The sequence below is a fragment of the Nuphar pumila genome, chromosome 12, assembly GCF_984573655.1.
Source record: "Nuphar pumila chromosome 12, dmNupPumi1.hap1.1, whole genome shotgun sequence".
NCBI lineage: Eukaryota > Viridiplantae > Streptophyta > Magnoliopsida > Nymphaeales > Nymphaeaceae > Nuphar > Nuphar pumila.
Genome location: NC_143260.1, coordinates 99,419,058 through 99,426,589, shown reverse-complemented (window position 1 = coordinate 99,426,589; position 7,532 = coordinate 99,419,058).

Sequence of the window (7,532 nt, the reverse complement as noted above, 5' to 3'; positions counted from 1 at the left end):
TTTGAAATTTTGTAGATGTTATCAAAGGAAATGATTGCAAGACTAGTTAAAACTAATAGTGTACTCCAGATAGAGGTAGATATATTTTTTACCTTTATAATTGTGTTTTCTGCTCTTTTAGTTATTACTCTTGCTACTTGATGGTTTTGAATAATTAACTTAGATGGTTTAGTGTAAGCTAACAGCAGAATATTTCTTGACTTTAATACAATGACGATGCCTTGTAGTAGTGACAACCATCAAAAGGTATCCCAGTTTGTTAGGAAAACGGCTTACTTTTAAATTAGTTGAGCAAACTTTTCTTTTATTTATTTATTTATTGTATTACTTTGGTGGTGCCTTCTTGTATCATATGGTTTGCAAAGAGCTCTTTACAGGACATCTTTTGAAAACATACATCGTCACCTTTTGATTATACTGTTTTTTAAACTAATTTTTAGTTTTTTGTTTGCAGGCTTATAACTTATAATGGCGAGATTTCTGTCTCACCGTTATAGCCTATAACGATGAGTAGGGATCTTGCCGTTATAGCCTAGAATGACGAGAATAGTACCTCATTGTTATAACCTATAGGTATCCTATAATGGTGAGCCAGGTATTTCGCTGTTATATCATATCTCGCCATTAAAAATTGCTACAGTGCTATTGGTGTTCTCAATTCCTATGAGATTCTTAGATGGTATTGGTTCACCCTTTAACAATAAGCTATGAATGTCATCGTTATCACTCAAGAAATGCCAAAAAAAAATTATGATTTGTCAGCATAAATTCTTGCTGTTATAGGTCTCTGACGGTGAGAAATAGGGAAATAGCGGCGAGACATCTCACCATTATTGATCTGCTCCTTATAGTGTATATATGTATGGGGTTTTAAGTTTTTTTCTTTATATCTTTACAATATCACATAACAAATGTGATCAACAAACTTGATTTTATAGAAATCAGATCGTGGAACAGTCAATTTCAGCACATGGGTGGGCTTTTACAAGATTTAAAAAAACAACGGTCCAAGCATATTTTTCTTCTAAAAAACATTATCCAAGCATTAAATCCTACTAAATCAAGCATGCTGTTTATAACTTTAGATTTTACCAAAATAACTCTCATCATCAGATTCAAACTAGAATGCAGGTATAATGACTGTACCAAATATAAACCACTATATATATCGCAGTAATGATACAATGCACTACACGTATCCCTAATAAAGTCGGATGGAGTTGGTTTGAGCTAACAGTTCTAATAATTAAAAAATTATTAATTTCTTAGGCATTGGATTAATTATTTGTGTCCCTAAAAATGGAAATTATATAATTTCTCTCTCTCTCTCTCATTACTGATATACTAAAATGAAATATCCTATTAAAATAAATGCATTATTTTTTGAACTATCACAGCTTTAGGTCATATCAGATGCAACGGATTTGATTAGAGCAACAGACCTAGTGCACTATATTTTAGTATATCAGTAGTATGAGAGAGATTTTTCAACCCTTCACCATTTTTAGCAACACATTTAATGCAATGCCTAAGAAATTAATATTTTTTCAATTATTAGAACTGTTACATCAAACCAAATCCATTTGACTTTATTAGGGAGATCGAGTAGTGCATCTGGTGCAATATTCAAAAATCATACTCGTAGAATTTTTTTCCTTCATCTGAGCTATAGATATGGTTTAGTCAATTGGAAACATGTATTAGATAAAGTATTTTTTGTGCTCAGATGTTTTTTTTTCAAGGATAAAATTCAATCGCTGATGTCACATAAAACTTAATTAACGCTAAAATATTCAAGTGATGCGTCATGTGGACGCCATACCATTGAACGTAGTGAACCTAGTGAGTATTTATATGGGTTAATGTTTGGTGCAATTGAGGGCATGGAGCTAGTAATTAAGTAGGTCACATACTTTCCAAAAAGAATTTGATGTTTTTTTAAGATCAGACATTATGGATGTGATATAGAAGGCTTGTTTAGTAGGAAATGAGTTTTGAATCATGTTAAATTAATCAACAACCTACAATACACTAAAATTTTACAACTCAAAAAATCATATTTTTAGATAGAAAATAACACGATCCTAAGGTTTGATCCTTGGCAAACAAAGCATGACAAACACATCCATAGGGTAATGATCCAATCCTCATGGACCTGGATCGCCACATTTGGGCTAGGGTACTTATTTCTAATGGCATGAGCTTTTAACTGATCATCCACATAGAGTTGATGCATGGAACATGAAGTTAACCATCTACCCTGTTTTGTATCAAGATCTAAGTTGGTTGGATGGGAGTTCAACCTTTTTTCACTGCTATTCTTTCACATGGATGGTGCACAGTTCACGCATGTGCGATCCTATGTTGGATTCTGCAAGAAATCATGGGTCACCTCATCAGACTGTTTCTAGAGGACAAGAGGAGTGCATTGATTAGGGTACGGGTGGGCTGAGTGCATTGATCTTGAGAAATTAACAGTTGTTTTGGAAGGTAAGCTTGGTTGATCATTGAATTGAAGGCACTGGCTTTTGACCTTCCGCGGCTAGTCTTACACAGTGTGGCAATTATTGGCATTTTCTTCGGAAAAAAAGTGGTGAAAAAATGTGATATTTTAATCAGCCTAATGAAACGTAAATATCGGCATAAATTATCTTTTTTGAAATTTTAATTTCTTTTCACCAAATGCCAAAAAAAGCACGTGAAAATTTTTTAAAAAAAACTCAAATTTTCTTGAGAAAAAGGTTGCCGTTGATTTCCGGTTATGAACATTTTATATATCACTGTGGTCTTAACTCTTCTAAATTGATCCCTCTGCTAATCAAAACCAACTTGCACTCAACTAAAAGTCTCTTGGGGAGTCTCAGCCTGATCGTAGCATGCACGAGCCAAAAGTTGGGGGGGATGGTAGTTGCATTCGACCACAAAAAAAGTATCCCTCATTTTAAGGATGTCAATGGGTTGAATTGGGACTATAACATGATTATTTGATTAGATAAATGTGTGAGTCTGGTCTATGAACAACAAACAACAACAACAACAACTACGCCTTCATCCCAAAACAATTGGGGTCGGCGATATATGAACCAAAAAAGAAAATCATTCTGGGTCTTCCACATGAATCCTTCTCCTCCAATCATTTCTATCCAATGCCATGTCCTCGGTGAGGTTCAAAGCATTCATATCCTTTCCTATCACCTCCATCCATGTCTTCCTAGGCCTACCCCGACCTCTTTTAACTAATATATTTTCCCATTTCTCCATCCTTCTAACTGGAGCATCATTAGGCCTTTGCCGAATATGTCCAAACCACCGTAAACGATTCTCTCTCATCTTATTTTCAAGGGGCGCAACGCCTACCTTCTTACGTATCGTTCTGAATTTTATCTTTTATTGTATTTTCACACATCCATCTCAGCATACGCATCTCAGCTATACTCATTTTTTGAATATGATGTCTCTTGGCAGCCCAACATTCCGTGCCATATAGTAAAGTGGGCCTAATAGTCGTCCTATAAAACTTTCCCTTCAACCGCAATGGCATTCTACGATCGCACAACACTTCAGTTGCACTCTTCCATTTCATCCACCCAACCTTTATCCTATAATTTACATCTCCATCAATTTCTCCATACTTTTGAATGATAGATCCCAAATATTTGAAACAATCATCCACCGGTATTTCTTGCTCACCAAGCTTCACTACACTCCCATCACTACTTCGTTGCTTACTAAACCGGCATTCCATGTATTATGTCTTACTCTTACTCAACTTAAAACCTCTTGCTTCTAATGTCTGTCTCCATAATTCTAACTTAGCATTAACCCCAGCTCTAGACTCATCAATCAAAACAATATCATTAGCAAACAACATACACCACGGCACATTTTCTTGAATTGATCTCATAAGCTCATCCATCATTATAGCAAATAGAAAAGGGCTTAAAGCAGATCCTTGATGTAACCCAACCGTTATAGAAAAATTGATTGTCACCCCTCTACAAGTCCAGACATTGGTTACTACTCCTTCATACATATCTTTAATTATACTAATGTACTTGAGAGAAACACCTTTCTTCATCATTGTCCACCAGAAAACGTCCCTAGGTACTCTATCGTAAGCCTTCTCCAAATCAATAAAAACCATATGCAAATCTTTGTTCCTCTCTCTATTTCTCTCAATTAGTTGTTTAAGAAGATGTATAGCTTCCATAGTAGATCTTCCAGGCATAAAACCAAATTGATTCTCTGATATCATGACAACCTTCCTCAACCTAGACTCAATCACCCTCTCTCAAAGTTTCATAGTATGACTCATGAGTTTTATACCACGATAGTTTGTGCAATCTTGTATATCACCCTTATTCTTATATAGAGGCACCAAAGTACTCTTCCTCCACTCATTAGGCATCTTATTTGTTCGCCAAATCTTGTTAAAAAGATTTGTCAACCATTCTAAACCTTTCTCTCCAAAGCATTTCCAAGCCTCGATAGGTATACCATCTGGGCCAACTGCCCTTCTTGAGTCTGGTCTATGAATTGGCCATAAAACACAACACAACAATATGATTATCGGATTTGGAACTCAACAGTATACAGTGAATGTTTCATACTGTTTCTAGAGGACAAGAGGAGTGCATTGATTAGGGTACGGGTGGGGCTGAGTACATTAATCTTGTGAAATTAACAGTTGTTTTGGAAGGTAAGCTTGGTTGATCATTGAATTGAAGGCACTGGCTTTTGACCTTCCGCGGCTAGTCTTACACAGTGTGGCAAGTATTGGCATTTTCTTCGGAAAAAAAGTGGTGAAAAAATGTGATATTTTAATCAGCCTAATGAAACGTAAATATCGGCATAAATTATCTTTTTTGAAATTTTAATTTCTTTTCACCAAATGCCAAAAAAAGCACGTGAAAAATAAAAATAAAAAAACTCAAAGTTTCTTGAGAAAAAAGGTTGCCGTTGATTTCCGGTTGTGAACATTTTATATATCACTGTAGTCTTAACTCTTCTAAATTGATCCCTCTGCTAATCAAAACCAACTTGCACTCACCTAAAAGTCTCTTGGGGAGTCTCAGCCTGATCGTAGCATGCACGAGCCAAAAGTTGGGGGGGATGGTAGTTGCATTCGACCACAAAAAAAGTATCTCTCATTTTAAGGATGTCAATGGGTTGAATTGGGACTATAACATGATTATTTGATTAGATAAATGCGTGAGTCTGGTCTATGAATTGGCCATAAAACACAACACAACAATATGATTATCGGATTTGGAACTCAACAGTATACAGAGAATGTTTCACACTAAAAAAGATGGATATTAAAAAAAAAAATACAGAAAAAAATGGGTTACCAAAAAAAAAGAAACTACTTTAAACTGTTTGAATTATGGAATAAGATTAAGAAATGGATGTGTAACTGACTTTTTTTTTTGTATGACAAGATTTGGCAAAGGAGGAGGAAGCAGGCTTCCCACTAAAAGGAATCAAGTTCCCCGTATTCTGGAAGTGGGTTTTCCAAAGCTTTCCCTCCTTTCAGGAAAGTGAGAGTTTTTCTGCTTTTGAAGTGAGCTTTTAGGGAAGCAAACTTCCCCGTGTAGCAAGAAGCTTCTTGTAACTATGATATGAATAGATAAACAGTTTTGCATTAAAAAAACATGGATGTCAGAAAAATTACACAAAAAAATGGGTTGCCAAAAATGAAAAATAAATGACTTTAAACTGGTGTAAATTTTATGAAAATATACACATGAACAGATTTTAACGTGATTCAGCAAGGATGCCCTACATCCACGATCCTAAGGGCTAAGGTTTGCTCTCTTCTTCTCTCACCGATAAACAAAGGAAGAGAATCCATTATATAAAATTTTGTTTACAAGTCCTTATCTTTTCCTTAGGAATAGTTACATGATTTCCATCCAGAAACACCTTGCAGCAAGTTTCTAACCCATCACGAGTTGCCTCCTCTCCTAGAGTTTCCTTCTTATTATCCACTTCTAATTCCTTGGGCATTACTCCACAACCTTTTAGAGAATACATTGAAGCTAGACTTGTTAATGAATCAAGACCTTCACGCCTCTTATTATCACATGGATCTTTAACACCCTCCCCCCTCAAATTCAAGGGTCCGAAGTGCACATTGAGTTTGGACCTGCGATATCTGAAGCAGTGAGCAAGCAATGCCTTTATGGGAATATCCACAAGCTGGTCTTAAGAGGACAAGTGCTTACAACTAATTGATTCTTAGCTACACAATCCGTGACAAAGTGAACAACAATTTCTGCATGTATGCTTCATTGATGTAAAGCAGTATGATGGACAGTCAAGGATACCTCCCTAACTTAATGAGCCCATTAAACCCAAGATTTTTTTTCTAAATCACCTTTCTAAGATCAAATCTTAGCCTTAGATTTGAATTCTTTTGGTTTCAGTCTTAGATCTTGTCTCGAATCTCGGATATGTAAGAATATATCTAGATCCACTTCAAAACCTATAAATAAGGGGAGCCATTCTTCCTATTTGGGAGATCTGAATTCAACTCTCAAGCAACACTACTCTACAAAAATTATTCTACGGCCTAGTATAGCTTAGGGTCCAGATCACTCGACTTACCCTTTTGGCGCTTGAACCTAGCCAAAGTGTTGTTCATGCTCAACGATCGTAGAGAGGGCTACTTAAGCCCAAGGTAAGTCTAGTTTGCTTATTTTATTGCTTATTTAAATTATTTTATGCATTTTATAAGTTAAGATTATTCTAATTTTCACATATTTGTTATTTTCTTTGTCTTTTTCTGAGTTTTGGTAGTTCTCACCATCAAACTCATTTTTTCTTAAATATTCATGCACAAGGTACGTATCATTGCAACACAACTTCGACAACGATGATCCAACATTCTTGATCCAGCTGATTCTTGCTCAACGAAGGAGGAAAGACTCGAGGTCTTGAAGAACAATTCTCCACTCTTCTCAAATTTGGATTCGAACCTCAAATCCATTTTTTAGATAAATTTTTAGTGAAAAAACCTACATTTTTGCTTTTAGAAATAGAGGATCCACACCTACACCAACTCTGATGGTTGTCTTACACTGAAAAGAGTGACTTCAACCATAACCTCATTACCCCAATTATATGTTTGTGCACAATTAACCCTAACATCATTACCCTAAAACAAAACAGTTAAATATTAAATAAAAAATAATCAAACAAACAATAACCATACAACAACCAAACACAATTACTACAAGGCCAACAAATATATATATATATATATATATATATAAAACCCTAAACGTACAATCCGGTGTTAAATATTAAATAAAATATAAGCAAACAAACATAAATTATCAATAATAATAACCAAATATAAATACTATAAGACCAATAAATATATATTTACAAAAAAAAAACTTAAGAATACAAGAAAATATATGAAACTCACTTTTTTTGTCCAAAGTTTTTAAAGATCAAAACATGAAAGTTGTCAAAAAAGCTATCACAACTTCACTAAATTGTTACAAGATAAATTGCATAGAAAT